General features: G+C 42.8%; 1 protein-coding gene across 2 annotated transcripts in view; it reads right to left on the bottom strand.

The window, feature by feature from the left end:
• GNPTAB (N-acetylglucosamine-1-phosphate transferase subunits alpha and beta) overlaps positions 1-19,036 on the bottom strand; it is a 299,994-nt gene extending 280,958 nt beyond the window's left edge. For both annotated transcript variants that reach the window (XM_053716982.1, XM_053716983.1), the window contains exons 1-2: positions 19,001-19,036; positions 5,105-5,314 (exon numbers count right to left, since the gene is read on the bottom strand). The gene's annotated coding sequence lies outside the window, so the exon portion shown is untranslated. The remainder of the gene's footprint in view (positions 1-5,104; positions 5,315-19,000) is intronic.
• Positions 19,037-20,626: the final 1,590 nt, after the last annotated feature.

The following is a 20,626-nucleotide window of genomic DNA, read 5'->3' as shown; positions in this document are numbered from 1 at the left end:
CCAGGTCCTGCGTGGCCATGCAGGCGCTATCAGAATCACCGATACTCTCTCCTGTTTGATCCTGGCAATCAATCGAGGAAGCATCGGGAAGGGTGGAAACACATAGGCCATCCCGAAGGTCCAAGGTGCTGTCAAAGCATCTACCAGGACTGCTCCCGGGTCCCTGGACCGACCGTAACAAGGAAGCTTGGCGTTCTGGCGAGACGCCATCAGATCTATCTCTGGTTTGCCCCAAAGTCGAAGTATTTGGGCAAAGATCTCCGGATGAAGTTCCCACTCCCCGGATGAAAAGTCTGACGACTTAGGAAATCCGCCTCCCAGTTCTCCACTCCAGGAATGTGGATCGCTGACAGGTGGCAAGAGTGAGACTCTGCCCAGCGAATTATCTTTGATACTTCCATCATCGCTAGGGAGCTTCTTGTCCCTCCTTGATGGTTGATGTAAGCTACAGTCGTGATGTTGTCCCGACTGAAACCTGATGAACCCCCGAGTTGTTAACTGAGGCCAAGCCAGAAGGGCATTGAGAACTGCTCTCAATTCCAGAATGTTTATTGGAAGGAGACTCTCCTCCTGAGTCCATGATCCCTGAGCCTTCAGGGAATTCCAGACAGCGCCCCAACCTAGTAGGCTGGCGTCTGTTGTTACAATTGTCCAATCTGGTCTGCTGAATGGCATCCCCCTGGACAGATGTGGCCGAGAAAGCCACCATAGAAGAGAATTTCTGGTCTCTTGATCCAGATTCAGAGTAGGGGACAAATCTGAGTAATCCCCATTCCATTGACTTAGCATGCACAATTGCAGCGGTCTGAGATGTAGGCGTGCAAAGGGTACTATGTCCATTGCCGCTACCATTAAGCGATTACCTCCATGCATTGAGCCACTGACGGGTGTTGAATGGAATGAAGGACACGGCAAGCATTTTGAAGCTTTGTTAACCTGTCTTCTGTCAGGTAAATCTTCATTTCTACAGAATCTATAAGAGTCCCCAAGAAGGGAACCCTTGTGAGTGGTAAGAGAGAACTCTTCTCTTCGTTCACCTTCCACCCATGCGACCTTAGAAATGCCAGTACTAACTTTGTATGAGACCTGCAGTTTGAAAACTTGACGCTTGTATCAGAATGTCGTCTAGGTACGGAGCCACCGAAATTCCTCGCGGTCTTAGCACCGCCAGAAGAGAGCCCAGAACCTTTGTGAAGATTCTTGGAGCCGTAGCCAACCCGAATGGAAGAGCTACAAACTGGTAATGCCTGTCTAGGAAGGCAAACCTTAGATACCGGTAATGATCTTTGTGAATCGGTATATGAAGGTAGGCATCCTTTAAATCCACTGTGGTCATGTACTGACCCTTTTGGATCATGGGGTAAAATTGTCCGAATAGTTTCCATTTTGAACGATGGAACTCTTAGGAATTTGTTTAGGATCTTTAAATCCAAGATTGGTCTGAAGGTTCCTTCTTTCTTGGGAACCACAAACAGATTTGAGTAAAACCCTTGTCCGTGTTCCGACCGCGGAACCGGATGGATCACTCCCATTAGTAAAAGATCTTGTACACAGCGTAGAAACGCCTCTTTCTTTATCTGGTTTGTTGACAACCTTGAAAGATGAAATCTCCCTTTTGGGGGAGAGTCTTTGAAGTCCAGAAGATATCCCTGAGATATGATCTCTAACGCCCAGGGATCCTGGACATCTCTTGCCCAAGCCTGGGCGAAGAGAGAGAGTCTGCCCCCCACTAGATCCGTTCCCGGATCGGGGGCCCTCACTTCATGCTGTCTTAGGGGCAGCAGCAGGTTTTCTGGCCTGCTTGCCCTTGTTCCAGGACTGGTTAGGTTTCCAGCCTTGTCTGTAGCGAGCAACAGCTCCATCCTGTTTAGGTGCAGAGGAAGTTGATGCTGCTCCTGCCTTAAAGTTACGAAAGGCACGAAAATTAGACTGTCTAGCCCTAGGTTTGGCTCTGTCTTGAGGCAGGGCATGGCCTTTACCTCCTGTAATGTCAGCGATAATTTCCTTCAAACCGGGCCCGAATAAGGTCTGCCCTTTGAAAGGTATGTTAAGTAATTTAGATTTAGAAGTAACATCAGCTGACCAGGATTTTAGCCACAGCGCTCTGCGTGCCTGAATGGCGAATCCGGAATTCTTAGCCGTAAGTTTAGTTAGGTGTACTACGGCATCAGAAATAAATGAATTAGCTAGCTTAAGGGTTTTAAGCTTGTGTGTAATCTCATCTAATGGTGCTGATTCAAGGGTCTCTTCCAGAGACTCAAACCAAAATGCTGCTGCAGCCGTGACAGGCGCAATGCATGCAAGGGGTTGCAATATAAAACCTTGTTGAACAAACATTTTCTTAAGGTAACCCTCTAACTTTTTATCCATTGGATCTGAAAAGGCGCAGCTATCCTCCACCGGGATAGTGGTACGCTTAGCTAAAGTAGAAACTGCTCCCTCCACCTTAGGGACCGTTTGCCATAAGTCCCGTGTGGGTGGCGTCTATTGGAAACATCTTTCTGAATATAGGAGGGGGTGAGAAAGGCACACCGGGTCTATCCCACTCCTTAGTAACAATTTCAGTAAGTCTCTTAGGTATTGGAAAAACGTCAGTACTCGACGGTACCGCAAAATATTTATCCAACCTACACATTTTCTCTGGTATTGCAACTGTGTTACAATCATTCAGAGCCGCTAAGACCTCCCCTAGTAATACACGGAGGTTTTCCAGCTTAAACTTAAAATTTGAAATGTCTGAATCCAGTTTATTTGGATCAGATCCGTCACCCGCAGAATGAAGCTCTCCGTCCTCATGTTCTGCAAATTGTGACGCAGTATCTGACATGGCCCTAATATTATCAGCGCACTCTATTCTCACCCCAGAGTGATCTCGCTTACCTCTAAGTTCTGGTAATTTAGACAAAACTTCAGTCATAACATTAGCCATGTCCTGTAGTGTGATTTGTAATGGCCGCCCTGAAGTACTCGGCGTTACAATATCACGCACCTCCCGAGCGGGAGATGCAGGTACTGACACGTGAGGCAAGTTAGTCGGCATAACTTCCCCCTCGTTGTTTGGTGAATGATGTTCATTTGTACAGAATGACTCTTATTCAAAGTAGCATCAATGCAATTAGTACATAAATTTCTATATTGGGCTCCACCTTGGCTTTTGCACATATAGCACAGAGATATTCCTCTGAGTCAGACATGTTTAACAAACTAGCAATTAAACTAGCAAGCTTGGAAATACTTTTCACTCAATTACAAGTAATATGGAAAACGCACTGTGCCTTTAAGAGCACAGAAAAAAATTATGACAGTTTAATAATAAGGACCGGAAAAATTATAACAATCAGATTTTTCCCGGTTAAAGGCATAAATTTAGCAAAGGATTGCCCTCATTAGCAATGGATAACTAACCCTTAATAGCAGAAAAAAATGTACAATATATAAACGTTTTTTATCACAGTCAAAGCACAATCTCACAGGTCTGCTGTGAGTGATTACCTCCCTCAAAATAATTTTTGAAGACCCTTGAGCTCTGTAGAGACGATCCGGATCATGCAGGAAGAGAAACAGACTTTTGACTGAATTTTTGATGCGTAGCAAAAGCGCCAAAATAGGCCCCTCCCCCTCACCCACAGCAGTGAGGGAAGTTCAGTAAACTGTCTTAAATTAAAATAAACGACAGCCAAGTGGAAAAACAGTGCCCAAAAACAATTTTTCACCCAGTACCTCAGATAATTAAACAATTTAGCATGCCAGCAAAAACGTTTAAAATCAAATAACATGAAATGTCATTAAACAGCCTGTTGCTAGACGTTCCCACTGCAAGTTAGGCTAAAAATTATATGCATATAGTATTACCCAGAGAAGTGCCATTCCCCAGAATACTGAAGTGTACACATATATACATAAACAGCCTGATACCAGTTGCTACTACTGCATTTAAGGCTGAACTTACATTATATCGGTATTGGCAGTATTTTCTCAGTCAATTCCATTCCCCAGAAAATAATATACTGCAACATACCTCTTTGCAGGTGAACCTGCCCGCTGTCCCCCTGATCTGAAGTTTACCTCACTCCTCAGAATGGCCGAGAACAGCAAAATGAATTTTAGCTACGCCGGCTTAAAATCATCCAAAAACTCAGGTAGATTCTTCTTCAAATTCTACCTGAGAAGGAACAACACACTCCGGTGCTGTTTTAAAATAACAAACTTTTGATTGAAGATATAAAAACTAAGTATAATCACCACAGTCCTCTCACACATCCTATCTATTAGTTGGGTGCAAGAGAATGACTGGGTGTGACGTAGAGGGGAGGAGCTATATAGCAGCTCTGCTTGGGTGATCCTCTTGCACTTCCTGTTGGGGAGGAGTTAATATCCCAGAAGTAATGATGACCCGTGGACTGACTACACTTAACAGGAGAAACAGACATTTTTGCATATTTTTTTATTTGTGTCCGTTTATGTATTTTGAATTTTTACATTTACTTTATTTATTACATTTGACGTGTGAACCTGTTTCTAAATATATTTATTACTGGAATGTAAGCTGTAGCGCAGCTTTTAGTATGCTTTTTGTGTACCAAGGGTTAGAGGGTTTGCTATAAGGCTGGCTTTGCTCTCTTTAAGAAGCACTCACTAGTTTTCAAGTTTTTTAATGATATAGAGCAGGACATTTAATATTTTAACGTTATGTACTTTTAAAACTTTGTAAAAATAAAGTGATACAGCTCTGTACTGTGCAAGCTAGCTCAAAGGGCACAACAGAATAGTCCATAAATCAGTAAACTCAACCATTATTGGAACTTGAGTAACTGAGTTAAATAAGATAATGGCTTTGAAGAGCACAGGAGGAAAAATAATAGCATGGTGAGTAGTAACAATGCTACTACAATTGTGCCAGCAGTTTAATGTCCCTTTAACAGTATTGGAACGTGGAAGCGTTAGGTAAAAAATATACTTTACTTATCAGAGAAGTAGTTAGCACTTTGGGTAAAAGGAAGCTTGTGCCTAACATATCAGTGGCCCACAGACTTTCGTAAATTTTACCATTTCTGTTTGTGATTTTGCCTTGTTAAATCACATAAAGTAAAAGAGCACTCACCTTTCCTGCTGTGTTTCAAAGACAATGACAGTAACATTTGTAGATGGGTTCTTGGGCTTTGCAACATGAAAGATTTTATTGGCTGCGTGGAAATGAGGTTGTGAAGCTTGGAGATCCTTTAGAGTAGTGTTGGCAGGAAGTGAAGGGTCCAGGACTAACATGGGCACCCGGATACAGTGAGTTAGCAGACACTCTAGGTCCTTGTCACTAGAACTAATTGTCATATGATCAAGAGAGCGCACATACCAAACACTACACAACCAACAGAAATATTTGTGAAAAAAAAATATGTATGCATGTCTTAGCTTTGGCAAGAAATATAACAAGATAGAAACAACAGTTTACACATGGTTACAAAAGACAAATTGAACATAAAACTGCTCATCACAACTACAAAAGAATAGTAACTACTCACTATGTTACCGAATGTCATCCTGTTCCTGCAGCTCTTTACAAATTAGTTCTGCTGTGTTAATAGCTTAAAAATGCAAGATTCTGAAGCTCCGCCTCTTTGTACTGGGTGCTGCTATCTTAAAGTATTCTCGCAGCCTGTGACAGAAGCGGTGCACACTCAGTAGTATTGGCCACTTTTTTCCCCATTTGCTTGGAGTTAGTGTGCATGAATGATACATCATGTGAAGTTTATGTTTTTGTATTTTTTTACACAGTTTTACATTTACAAAAAAACATAAATTATGCTTACCTGATAATTTCCTTTTCTTCCGTGGGAAAGAGTCCACAGCCGCATTCAGGGAAATAAGAACCTGGCCACCAGGAGGAGGCAAAGACCCACCTGCCAAAAGGCATAAATACTCCTCCCACTTCCCCTATCCCACAGTCATTCAGCCGAGGAACAAGGAACAGTGGAAGAAGCATCAAGGTGAAAGAGTGCCAGAAGATAAAAAACAACAACGCCTCAAAAAAAACGTGCGGGGGGCTGTGAACTCTTTCCCACGGAAGAAAAGGAAATGATCAGGTACGCATACATTATGTTTTTCTTCCTAATGGGAAAGAGTCCCCAGCCACATTCATTACTTATGGAAATTTATAACCCAAGCCAAAGAAGGACACAGAAAGCCAAAACGGTGAGGGTAGGAGGCAGATCAATAAAGGCACCAACCTAAAAACAGATTCCCAAGAAAACAGTTCGTCCGAAACAGGGATCAACAAACATTTTGAAAAAAGCGGTCCCAGAAACACAAATCTACCAACAGTCCAAAGAACCTAGATAGAACCACGAGTGGGCCCCAACCAAGAGCACCCACCTCAAGGACAGCATCCGTCAGCCCCGCCGCAGCCCTCAACCAAGCGAGGGACCCCGACTAAAAATTCCTAGAGGGAAGATACAAGACCAGAAGAAAAGGAACAACATCCAGGGTGACAAGGAGACAACCCCAGAGTCACACTCAGTAGGCTACACCGAACAGACTATATGAAAAAGTCAGGAAAGGACCAGAATAGAAACAACGAATCTCAAGGACCAACAAACGCAAAAACAGTGAGACAGTGCGTGGACACGCGTCACCATATAAAACGAGGACGTGAAGGAAAAACCTCCACCCCAGTGAGCAGGTGAAAACATACCAAGTTCCACACCCCAGACCACAAGAGACTGAGGACGCCTCACAAGCAAGGAAAAATGTCCGTAGCCGAGAAACGCTCATGAGAGAATCAGGAATAGGATGACAAAACTAGTGGCACAAAAATAAGCAGAGCCCCCATCTGAAAACGGATATGAAACATCCCTCTTCTGCGCAACTGAAAACTGCGCAGAACACTACAACCACTATAGGACGCAGAGCAGCGGAGCATCCTTCCTGAATCAACCTTTCTGAACAAAGAGATCCCAAAGGATCCAACTCCTCCAGAGGATTCAGAAAACCACCTCACAAGGGACCCTAAAGTGCATGCTAGTGTTCAAGGAGCAACAGTTGCCCTGAAGACAACAGCAACCCTCTGCAAGCTGAGTAGCAAAGCTAACCGTAGGCCAAAATAGCTGACCAACAGAACCCCACCCCTACACAAAAGGAAGTGAAGGACCACCAGACATGCTTGGAGAAAAGTGACCAGACCCCAGGAAAACCCCAAGGATCTGAGACACAATCCCTAAGGACAAGCCCACAGGCATCAGATATAAAATAGCAAGTAATCGCAGCCGAGTACAAAATCCAAGAACTGCCGCTTGCTAGACAGACAAGCTAACCACTAGGTCACCTAGGTTCAATAGATTGCCAGCAGACAAGGTAAAATAACTGCAGCTGTTTCCCAACAGCAAACCTTCCGCTTACTAGGCAGCAAAGCTAATCCAAAAGAGACAAGTCCTTCAGTAAAAACGCGAGACAGGGAGCATGTGTCCCCCAGAACACCCAAACAATTTACAATTGATTGTACAGGCACAGAACGCCCAAAGTGTTGAGTGACCAGCGCAAATCCTAGGACAGAGAGGAATACAGACCTCCCAGAACCCAACAAAAAGGGCCAAGACTGAGAGCAACCACTCGAGCCCCCTTAACACAAGCAGCAAGGCGACCAACAAACACAACCCATGCGCCGTGACAAAGTCAGCAGAAGGCAGAGACAAAGAGGAAAAAGAGATCAAACCGAGCTAGAGCTAGTCCTAGAGACGAAAGAGGAATAGGAAAAGGGAACCCTTAACAAAAAGGCCCAGAGCCCATCCTCCACAAAAGGTATCAAACCGAAAATACCCCTAAAAAGGAGACAATAGGACTTATCCTGACCCAACCCCAAATCACAGGGGCATAAAAATAAGATAAAGAGCTAGACTGCCAGAACCCTAAACTCTCCCCCGAGATCCACAACGGATTCATAACAGAGGAAACCAGACTTCCATAAGTCAGCGCCCAAGGCAACACGCCCCAAGCCGGACCAGCTGGCAGGCTATCTCAACGAGGAAAAAGAACCTTGAATCAAAATCCAAGAAGGACACAAGAGATACTGCGAAAACCACCCACAGCATGACGTCCGTTAGGGAAAAAAAACCCTAATCAGTAGCCCGAGGCACAGGACTCCGGGAACAGAGCCCACCACAGGCCTAAACCCCCAAGGGACGATAAAGATGACCAGGGCACCAGTGACAACAAAATCCCATCAGAGCCTAAAAAAGCTCCCAGGGGCGGAGGTGGAGGACATTGGCCACCTCGCATGACAGCCTAAACTTTTTTTCTTGTATGTATAAAAACAAATAACTGAACAAGGAGAATCAGTAGGTCCAGCCTGACCAGCCAGGTGCAACATGCGTCACTAACAAGTAACAGGTCACACACAAAACTCCGGAAGAAAACCGGGAACAACTTCCATAGAAGAACTTAAATCAAGCAATCCCAGAATTCCCATAGGGAAAACAGAAAGAAAAATAATTCGGACCGGATAAAAGAAAAACAAGGGCACCCGCAGGCATCCGCCCAGAATGAACTATGTCTCCGCAGGGAGAGACGCATCCCCACTAGCCTATCTCGAAGAACCTTGCGAGAACTGAGAAGTCCTCGGACCATAAAGGAAAGGATCCCCCAATAAGTCAAAAAGTCATCGTAATAGGACACGCAGCCCGCACAATCCTATAACGAAAGGAACAACAAGGGGGAACAAACACCCCCCGGGGGGGAATATTATAGTGCCGTTCACGGTCTAAACACCCGGAATAGGCAGGCAGGCACATAACTGCAAGGAAACTTCAGGGTGCTGCAAGCGAATCAGCGCCATTAAAATATTAAATCGAAAATGTCCCGCCATCTCCGGGAGAAACAATCCACCCTGGGGACATTAACATTGGGGGTCGACCTCAAAAGTAAAAGGAGTATGTAATTGGGAAGGCGCTTCCTGAAGAGCAGAGCCCCCAGAGGCCGATGGCTCGGAAGCCCCAGGGTCCCCCGAGCCCGATGGACCCGGCAAACTATCCAGGCACGAGAGATTGGCAGACTTGCAATACAGGGCCAAATTATGGTCCTCATCCGAGGGAAAGACTCAGAATCGGATATTAAAAATAGTCCCGGCATTGGAATCCTCCATGGGCTTAAGACTGCACAAGATAAACAGAGATGGGGGGGGGGGGGGGGGGAAATCGACTGGCACCTGACACCCACAATGGCTGGGGGCACTCACTACATCCTATGAGCCGACCTTAGCGGAGCAGACTCTTTCCTCTGTCGCCACTCAGTCAGGAAATGCGGAAGGGGAAGAAGACCACCCCAAGTGTAAAACCGCACCGGGTCACCAGATGCCACGCAAAATTCCAAAAAGCGTGCCACTAAAGGGCGGCAAAACTAGGCTCACAGAAAAAGTTAAGCAAGTCTGAATAAAATAGGCATAACCCGAAGGTATAGTTCTAGGCGGTGTAAACCACAACCAAAAGAACAAGCCTTTATGTGCCACATAGGCATATGTCTCGGCCGCAGAGCCCCTATGCACATACACAAGCAGGTTTAATCACATAAGAAATGTGATTTATTTTATTTTAAAAAAAAAAAAAAAAAAAACCCTTCCCCGTTCACTAATCCACCCTAAGGAGGAATTATCCCATGATTTCCAGATCGGAACAGAAGGTGCCTCAAGCGAAAAAATGAAACGATCTTGCCGGAATATAAGCTGTGGAACAGGAACATGGCCCTCAAGTGTGACGAATAGTAGCATCGCCTCCGTCATGGACTTGAGAGAAGAAAGCATGTAGCGAAACGAAGCTCGGCAACGCCAAGTGCTGAAACGGATCTGTAAATACGAGTCGGGATGGTGTCGCAGGGGAAGCTCCCACTGCATCTCCGGACTCTCACTTTCGCCCAGGCCCTCCACGAGAGACTGACAGGACTACTTAAAGGGACAGTCAACCTAATTTTCACATAGGTAATTCCCTATACAGTTGCTACACGATTTTTAGTTTGCACTGTAGCCTAATGCATTAGCCTAAATCAGTTTATAAGAATTACTACTTACTTGCAGTTTAAAATGCCGCCTGCCCCTCCCCATATTTCGTCGTAATGATCGTCTGGTTTTGTTCAGTGTCCTGCTGTAACTCGGCAAAGTCTCGTCTTTCCACTCTCCTGTTTTTGCGCATGCGCATTGTGCCGCTAACACTGTAGGGGGTAGGAACTCAAAATCCTTTCTTATGTTCCTAGAGGTCTGTTATTTCAGGCGTACCAGTGTGTGTGCAGTCATCGTAGTCTGTGAAGTCTCCGGCAGTCATTGTAGTCTGTGAAGCAGTGTGCAGTTTTGTTTCTTCTCTTGTACCTGGTAAGTTAATGCTGATAGTGCAAACGTTTCAGTGCAGCACTTCACTGTATTATTGTTGTTATGATTATTATTAATAATAATAATAATAATAATAATAATATCTCTAGCTCTGGCTTAGAATGATCTGGACAAAAAAAAAAAAAAAAAGATGCTTATAGATTTTTAATCTTACATTTTTATGGTCATCTATCGTAACAAACCCATGGTAAGAAAATGGTGCTTTACATTCTTATACATGAGAGTATTTAGTTGTGTCTGTGCTACTAATTACCTTTCTTTGTTCCCCTCAAAGAAATCCGAGCTGGTGGTTTATTTTACTTGTTTGTAATACTCTCATGTATAACAATGTAAAGCACCATTTTCTTACCATGGGTTTGTTACGATAGATGACCATAAAAAGCATCTTTTTTTTTGTCCAGATCATTCTAAGCCAGAGCTAGAGATATTATTATTATTATTACGATTATTATTAATAATAATAACAACAATAATACAGTGAAGTGCTGCACTGAAACGTTTGCACTATCAGCATTACTTACCGGGTAAAAGAGAAGAAACGAAACTGCACACTGCTTCACAGACTACAATGACTGCCGGAGACTTCACAGACTACGATGACTGCACACACACTGGTACGCCTGAAATAACAGACCTCTAGGAACATAAAAAAGGATTTTGAGTTCCTTCCCCCTACAGTGTTAGCGGCGCAATGCGCATGCGCAAAAACAGGAGCGTGGAAAGACGAGACTTTGCTGAGTTACAGCAGGACACTGAACAAAACCAGACGATCATGATGAAGAAATATGGGAGGGGGCAGGCGAGCATTTTAAACTGCAAGTAAGAAACAAGTAAGTAGTAATTCTTATAAACGATTTAGGCTAATACATTAGGCTACAGTGCAAACTAAAAATCGTTACCAACTGTATAGGAATTACCTATGTGAAAATTTAGGTTGACTGTCCCTTTAAAACTCCCATCCCATGTCGAAGAGTAGCACTCTCCATAAGAGACATATGAAAAAGAAATAAAATAATTTTAAAAGAAAACTTCTGACACATCTCTGCCAACCTCCTGGGACGAAAGGCAAAGAATGACTGGGGGATAGGGGAAGGTGGGAGGAGTATTTATGCCCTTTGGCTGGTGGGTCTTTGCCTCCTCCTGGTGGCCAGGATCTTATTTCCCATAAGTAATGAATGTGGATGTGGAATCTTTCCCATTAGGAAGAAAAGATATTTTATAAAGCACTTAACAATAATATAAAGCATTGCATGAGCTGCACAAATGTAAAGTTCCTGCTCTGTATCATGCACCCTAACCTGAAGCACTTTATACAGTTGTCAAATAGTTGACAAACTCATTGATACGTAAATGCAAACTGCTTCTGTCACAGGCAGTGAGAACACCTGATCTCCAAGATCGTTGTGCCCAGTTTAAAGAGGCGGAGCTTCAGTATCAGGAGACCTGATTTGTAAAGAGCTGTAGAATCAGGATGGAATGCAATGACATAGTGAGTAGTTACTTTTCTTTTGTAGTTGCGATCAGCAGTTTAATGTCCCTTTAACACTTATTCACTAATCACTGTTTATTACTGTAAAGTAAAATTACTGTAACCCCATAGAAAGAGAGCCCACTTATTAAATGTGTTTTAGAATAAAATGACAGCAATCATCTATATAAAACAGTTAAGAGCTTTAAATATTTCAGATACTCCTGTAATATAAGGTATTCTGAAAAGTGTAACAGTAGGCAAATGAAGAGACACTGGGAAAAAAAAAAAAATCACAGAACAAAATTATATAATAATAATACTAATAATAAATTATTACACCACCAGTCATCCCTTGGAATGCACTTACTGTGCAGAGATGAAAGGAACATTAAAAGTTAATTTTTATTTATGTATTCTTTCATTCATCCTTACACTGCAAAAGATTTGCATACAAAAACATAATTTATGCTTACCTGATAAATTTATTTCTCTTGTAGTGTATCCAGTCCACGGATCATCCATTACTTATGGGATACTAACTCCTCCCCAACAGGAAGTGCAAGAGGATTCACCAGCAGAGCTGCTATATAGCTCCTCCCCTAACTGCCATTACCAGGTCATTCGACCGAAAACATGCAGAGAAAGGAAAAACCATAGGGTGCAGTGGTGACTGTAGTTTAATGGAAAAATTACCTGCCTTTAAAGTGACAGGGCGGGCCGTGGACTGGATACACTACAAGAGAAATAAATTTATCAGGTAAGCATAAATTATGTTTTCTCTTGTTAAGTGTATCCAGTCCACGGATCATCCATTACTTATGGGATACCAATACCAAAGCTAAAGTACACGGATGACGGGAGGGACAGGCAGGCTCTTTATACGGAAGGAACCACTGCCTGAAGAACCTTTCTCCCAAAAAACAGCCTCCGAAGAAGCAAAAGTGTCAAATTTGTAAAATTTGGAAAAAGTATGAAGAGAAGACCAAGTTGCAGCCTTGCAAATCTGTTCAACAGAAGCCTCATTCTTAAAGGTCCAAGTGGAAGCCACGCTCTAGTAGAATGTGCTGTAATTCTTTCCAGGAGAGCTGCTGTCCAGCAGTCTCATAGGCTAACCGTATTATGCTACGAAGCCAAAAGGAGAGAGAGGTAGCCGAAGCTTTTTGACCTCTCCTCTGACCAGAATAAACGACAAACAGGGAAGATGTTTGTCAAAAATCCTTAGTTGTCTGTAGATAAAATTTCAGGGCACGGACTACATCTAGATTGTGTAGCAGACGTTCCTTTTTTCGAAGAAGGATTAGGACACAAAGATGGAACCACAATCTCTTGATTGATATTCCTGTTAGTGACCACCTTAGGTAGGAACCCAGGTTTAGTACGCAGAACTACCTTGTCTGAATGAAAAATCAGATAAGGAGAATCACAATGTAAGGCAGATAACTCAGAGACTCTTCGAGCCGAGGAAATCGCCATTAAAAACAGAACTTTCCAAGATAACAACTTGATATCAATGGAATGAAGGGGTACAAACGGAACCCCCTGTAAAACATTAAGAACTAAGTTCAAACTCCATGGTGGAGCAACAGTTTTAAACACAGGCTTGATCCTAGCTAAAGCCTGACAAAAAGCTTGAACGTCCGGAACTTCTGACAGACGTTTGTGTAAAAGAATGGACAGAGCTGAAATCTGTCCATTTAAGGAACTAGCGGATAAACCCTTTTCTAAACCTTCTTGTAGAAAAGACAATATCCTCGGAATCCTAACCTTACTCCATGAGTAACTCTTGGATTCGCACCAATATAAGTATTTGCGCCATATCTTATGGTAAATCTTTCTGGTAACAGGCTTCCTAGCCTGTAATTAAGGTATCAATAACTGACTCCAGAAAAACCACGTTTTGATAAAAATCAAGCGTTCAATTTCCAAGCAGTCAGCTTCAGAGAAATTAGATTTTGATGTTTGAAGGGACCCTGGATCAGAAGGTCCTGTTTCAGAGGTAGCGACCCAAGGTGGACAGGATGACATGTCCACTAGATCTGCATACCAAGTCCTGCGTGGCCATGCAGGCGCTATTAGAATCACTGATGCTCTCTCCTGTTTGATTCTGGCAATCAATCGAGGAAGCATCGGGAAGGGTGGAAACACAATAAGCCATCCCGAAGGTCCAAGGTGCTGTCAAAGCATCTACTCAGAACCGCTCCCGGATCCCTGGATCTGGACCCGTAACGAGGAAGCTTGGCGTTCTGTCGAGACGCCATGAGATCTATCTCTGGTTTGCCCCAACGTCGAAGTATTTGGCAAAGACCTCTGGATGAAGTTCCCACTCCCCCGGATGAAAAGTCTGACGACTTAAGAAATCCGCCTCCCAGTTCTCCACTCCCGGGATGTGGATTGCTGACAGGTGGCAAGAGTGAGACTCTGCCCAGCGAATTATCTTTGATACTTCCATCATTGCTAGGGAGCTTCTTGTCCCCTCCCTGATGGTTGATGTAAGCTACAGTCGTGATGTTATCCGACTGAAACCTGATGAACCCCCCGAGTTGTTAACTGGGGCCAAGGCCAGAAGGGCATTGAGAACTGCTCTCAATTCCAGAATGTTTAATTGGTAGGAGACCTCTCCTCCTGATTCCATTGTCCCTGAGCCTTCAGAGAATTCCAGACAGCGCCCCAACCTAGTAGGCTGGCGTCTGTTGTTACAATTGTCCAGTCCGGCCTGCTGAATGGCATCCCCCTGGACAGATGTGGCCGAGAAAGCCACCATAGAAGAGAATTTCTGGTCTCTTGATCCAGATTCAGAGTAGGGGACAAGTCTGAGTAATCCCCATTCCACTGACTTAGCATGCACAATTGCAGCGGTCTGAGATGTAGGCGTGCAAAGGGTACTATGTCCATTGCTGCTACCATTAAGCCGATCACCTCCATGCATTGAGCTACTGACGGGGTGTTGAATGGAATGAAGGACATGGCAAGCATTTTGAAGCTTTGTTAACCTGTCTTCTGTCAGGTAAATCTTCATTTCTACAGAATCTATAAGAGTCCCCAAGAAGGGAACTCTTGTGAGTGGAAAGAGAGAACTCTTCTTTTCGTTCACCTTCCATCCCATGCGACCTTAGAAATGCCAGTACTAACTCTGTATGAGACTTGGCAGTTTGAAAGCTTGAAGCTTGTATCAGAATGTCGTCTAGGTACGGAGCTACCGCAATTCCTCGCGGTCTTAGTACCGCCAGAAGAGCACCCAGAACCTTTGTGAAGATTCTCGGAGCCGTAGCCCGAATCCGAATGGAAGAGCTACAAAACTGGTAATGCCTGTCTAGAAAGGCAAACCCTTAGATACCGGTAATGATCTTTGTGAATCGGTATGTGAAGGTAAGCATCCTTTAAATCCACTGTGGTCATGTACTGACCCTTTTGGATCATGGGTAAAATTGTCCGAATAGTTTCCATTTTGAACGATGGAACTCTTAGGAATTGTTTAGGATCTTTAAATCCAAGATTGGCCTGAAAGTTCCCTCTTTTTTGGGAACCACAAACAGATTTGAGTAAAACCCTTGTCCTTGTTCGACCGCGGAACCGGATGGATCACTCCCATTAATAAAAGATCTTGTACGCAGCGTAGAAACGCCTCTTTCTTTATTTGGTTTGTTGACAACCTTGACAGATGAAATCTCCCTCTTGGGGGAGAGAATTTGAAGTCTAGAAGGTATCCCTGAGATATGATCTCTAACGCCCAGGGATCCTGGACATCTCTTGCCCAAGCCTGGGCGAAGAGAGAAAGTCTGCCCCCCACTAGATCCGTTCCCGGATCGGGGGCCCTCGATTCATGCTGTCTTAGGGGCAGCAGCAGGTTTCCTGGCCTGCTTGCCCTTGTTCCAGGACTGGTTAGGTCTCCAGCCATGTCTGTAGCGAGCAACAGCTCCTTCCTGTTTTGGTGCAGAGGAAGTTGATGCTGCTCCTGCTTTGAAATACGAAAGGAACGAAAATTAGACTGTCTAGCCTTAGGTTTGGCTCTGTCTTGAGGCAGGGCATGGCCTTTACCTCCTGTAATGTCAGCGATAATTTCTTTCAACCCGGGCCCCGAATAAGGTCTGCCCTTTGAAAGGTATATTAAGCAATTTAGATATAGAAGTAACGTCAGCTGACAGGATTTTAGCCACAGTGCTCTGCGTGCTGAATGGCGAATCCGGAATTCTTAGCCGTAAGTTTAGTTAAATGTACTACGGCATCTGAAATAAATGAGTTAGCTAACTTAAGGGCTTTAAGCTTGTGTGTAATCTCATCTAATGGAGCTGATTCAAGTGTCTCTTCCAGAGACTCAAACCAAAATGCTGCTGCAGCCGTGACAGGCGCAATGCATGCAAGAGGTTGCAATATAAAACCTTGTTGAACAAACATTTTCTTAAGGTAACCCTCCTAACTTTTTATCCATTGGATCTGAAAAGGCACAGCTATCCTCCACCGGGATAGTGGTACGCTTAGCTAAAGTAGAAACTGCTCCCTCCACCTTAGGGACCGTTTGCCATAAGTCCCGTGTGGTGGCGTCTATTGGAAACATCTTTCTAAATATCGGAGGGGGTGAGAACGGCACACCTGGTCTATCCCACTCCTTAATAACAATTTCAGTAAGTCTCTTAGGTATAGGAAAAACGTCAGTACTCGCCGGTACCGCAAAATATTTATCCAACCTACACATTTTCTCTGGTATTGCAAACTGTGTTACAATCATTCAGAGCCGCTAACAACCTCCCCTAGTAATACACGGAGGTTTTCCAGCTTAAATTTAAAATTTGAAATATCTGAATCCAGTTTGTTTGGATCAGAACCGTCCACCCGCAGAATGAAGCCTCTCCGTCCTCATGTTCTGCAAATTGTGACGCAGTGTCTGACATGGCCCTAATATTATCAGCGCCACTCTGTTCTCACCCCAGAGTGATCACGCATACCTCTTAGTTCTGGTAATTTAGCCAAAACTTCAGTCATAACAGTAGCCATATCCTGTAATGTGATTTGTAATGGCCGCCCAGATGTACTCGGCGCTACAATATCACGCACCTCCCCGAGCGGGAGATGCAGGTACTGACACGTGAGGCGAGTTAGTCGGCATAACTCTCCCCTCGTTGTTTGGTGAAATATGTTCAATTTGTACAGATTGACTTTTATTTAAAGTAGCATCAATACAGTTAGTACATAAATTTCTATTGGGCTCCACTTTGGCTTTAGCACATATAGCACAGATATCTTCCTCTGAATCAGACATGTTTAACACAACTAGCAAATAAACTAGCAACTTGGAAATACTTTTCAAGTAATTTACTATAATATGAAAACGTACTGTGCCTATAAGAAGCACAGAAAAAAGTTTATGACAGTTATAGCATCAAATCTTTGTAAACAAAAAAACACAATTTTAGCAAAGGATTGCTCCCATTAGCAAAGGATAACTAACCCTGATAGCAGAAAAAAAAAATAAAAAAAAAAAATACAGAAATAAACGTTTTTTTTATCACAGTCAACTACAATCTCACAGCTCTGCTGTGAGTGAATAACAGTGAGAGAGATCAGTAAACTGTCATAAATTAAATAAAACGACTGCCAAGTGGAAAAAAATAGTGCCCAAAACATTTTTTTCACCCAGTACCTCAGAAAATTAAAACGATCTTTACATGCCAGCAAAAAAACGTTTAACATTAATAAATTGAGTGTTATTAAAAAGCCTGTTGCTAGTCCCTCAAAATTAGGCTAAAGTTTTATGCATACAGTATAATTCCAGTGAAGTGCCATTCCCCAGAATACTGAAGTGTAAAATATACATACATGACAGCCTGATACCAGTTGCTGCTACTGCATTTAAGGCTGAGTTTACATTATATCGGTATGGCAGGAATTTCTCATAAATTCCATTGTCAGAAAATAATAAGCTGCTACATACCTCTTTGCAGATTAATCTGCCCGCTGTCCCCTGATCTGAAGTTTACCTCTCCTCAGATGGCCGAGAAACAGCAATATGATCTTAACTACTCCGGCTAAAATCATAGAAAAACTCAGGTAGATTCTTCTTCAAATTCTACCAGAGAAGGAATAACACACTCCGGTGCTATTATAAAATAACAAACTTTTGATTGAAGGTATGAAACTAAGTATAATCACCACAGTCCTCTCACACATCCTATCTATTCGTTGGGTTGCAAGAGAATGACTGGTAATGGCAGTTAGGGGAGGAGCTATATAGCAGCTCTGCTGGGTGAATCCTCTTGCACTTCCTGTTGGGGAGGAGTTAGTATCCCATAAGTAATGGATGATCCGTGGACTGGATACACTTAACAAGAGAAACTAATGTTTTTGCTGCTCAGTTGGAAAAACCCAGGACAAACTCCTTGAAAAACCATTAGAATACAGTTAATCTTACTCGTTTGCTGTGGTCAGTAAGGGATCCCGATTGATCAAACAATCACCATGTAGATGTAGAATTTGTGATTTTTAAATTAAAAGGAAAAAACAAAAAATAAATAAATCATTAATTACACTCTGGCCGTAAAAATTGTTCTACCCATTTTAAAAATGATGAGCAGAAGGAGAAAAAACACAACATTGGTGATAATGAACAGTGTGCATGGAGCAGTATACGGATGTAGCTGCGAATCACCATTTGTGTCCTGTTTAATACCAATTTAGCAGAGCTCCTGCTGAAGGGGTTAAACACTGTTACCAAGAACCTTTAGCATAATAATGTGTAATGAAATAGAGCATATTACTTACTTTTCTAACATGTACCTTTAAGAAAATAATGGAGCAAGTGCCTTTTGTTTATAATGCTACCTTCTATTGTAATCTGAGTCTATATTATAATAATTTAACATATTCTGTTATTACAATAGGGTATGAAATTCACTGCACTGGTAAATGCACAAGTATTGTCACTGTATCAACTTCAGGTATTTATTAGCAATGAAAGTAAGCGATGATTTACTTAAAGGGAAGGAAAACTTCCAAGCATACTTGCCTCTGGATGTAGTAGTCTACTTGATCTAGTTCAAACATAAAAAAAAGTGATACTGATCTAATACTAGACTTGGTTATGTTTCCAAACAGCCATAATTAAACATTAATGATTGGTTAATATACAAGGTCCAATCATTATACTTACAGTTCTATATAGTTATACTATAATTTACCTTTTTTTTGTAGGTTCAGTTTTATTTCTTCCAAGGATTCCCTAAAGAGAAATGAGACATTAGAGTAGGCTAACTGCTTTTTAAGCCAATAATGATGTGTCTTTGAAGTCAGTTTGTCAAAAGGACATAAAGCCCAAAATGTTTATTTCATGATTTAGATAGAGAATCCAATTTTAAACAACTTTCCAATTTACTTCTATTATCTAATTTGCTTCATTCTCTTGGTATCGTTTGTGGAAGAAGCAGCAATGCACTACTGGGAGCTAAACTGAATGCATTGGGTGAGCCAAATAACATGAGGCAAAAATGTGCAGCCACCAATCAGCTGTTCCTGAGGTCTACCTAGGTATCCCTTTTCAGCAAAGGATATCAAGAGAACAAACAAATTAGATAATAGAAGTCAATTGGAAAGGTATTTAAAATCACACGCCCTATCTGAATTGTGTACATTTGCGTTTCATTTACCTTTTAAGTGGAAGGTAACGTTGGTGAATGAAAGCACGTTTTTTTAAAAAATACTATTAAAAACAGGGGCACTTTCATTCATCAAAGTTTACAAAGCAGCCGTTTTGTTAAAAAAATTACCTTTTTTTCTTTTCACAGCTAGAGCAGCTTCCCCCACCTAGAGATTCTCTATTCACACGTCAGCAATGACTAATCCGGCTTCCTCCAATTTATTCATCAAAGTTTACCTTCACTTTAAAAACACATTACAGATCTAGAGCTTGAAACATAGTAATTAATTTGTTTCACTTTTTAGATGGTGTTTCAACATGTGTCAAAAGTTTTTTGTTTTGTTTAACCCTTTCAGTGCAGACGACACCTGGTCTTCATCCACACTATATTATCCCAGATAATATAAACCTCACAAGTTCAGGCGTGGCTTTTCTCGCTGACCCTCCCAGGGGTTAACCCAGTGGAATTATGGTAAAAAAGGAGCAGTCCCTGTGAGTAACAAGATGTCTCCTATTTGAAGTAACTTAATTCTTTCCCAAACCGCTCCCAAACCCATGAGGCTATGTGTTAAGAGTGAGGACACCGCTGCTTGTTCATTTCGCACCACCTCACTGCAGACACAGAGCTCTAGCACTAAGAGCAGACCGCGAAAATTTCCAGGCCGTGAACCAGCCATATTAAGGACTACGCAGTGGCAGATTCCCTACAGGCTCATAAGCAGAGCGGACAAGGTGAGGAGGACTCTGTTGATCGGCTAGTTGGAAGAGAGCCCCAGATTCGCGCAAAAGGTGCATTAAGTACTGAACTGCTAAGGGGCAAGACACCAGCATATTCTGAGAGTCGCGGCGACAATACAACAGAGCCGCTACAAAGACACAGCCGGTCACTCGTGCAGGTAGGGAGCTGTTGCCTTACATGAAGAGGGTGCTTCCCCACGTGGTGTACTCCTCTGTCCTCCCATCCTGATAATTACTAAGGTCCCGAGAGCACACACAGAACTAACTGAAAGGGAACAGTGAAGGGGTTGTTGATCCACGACACAAGGGGATATTTTTCCATTCCAGAGAAAAGGGGCATACTCTCTTTTGAAGATTATAAGAAAGGTCAGGCAGTTTAACCCTTATCTAACTGCAGGGAGGCCCAATATATGAAACATCTCTCACACCTGGG

Source organism: Bombina bombina, chromosome 6 (genome assembly GCF_027579735.1).
Source record: "Bombina bombina isolate aBomBom1 chromosome 6, aBomBom1.pri, whole genome shotgun sequence".
NCBI lineage: Eukaryota > Metazoa > Chordata > Amphibia > Anura > Bombinatoridae > Bombina > Bombina bombina.
Note: the sequence above shows the minus strand (reverse complement) of the source record. Positions and strands in the feature narration are given on the sequence as shown.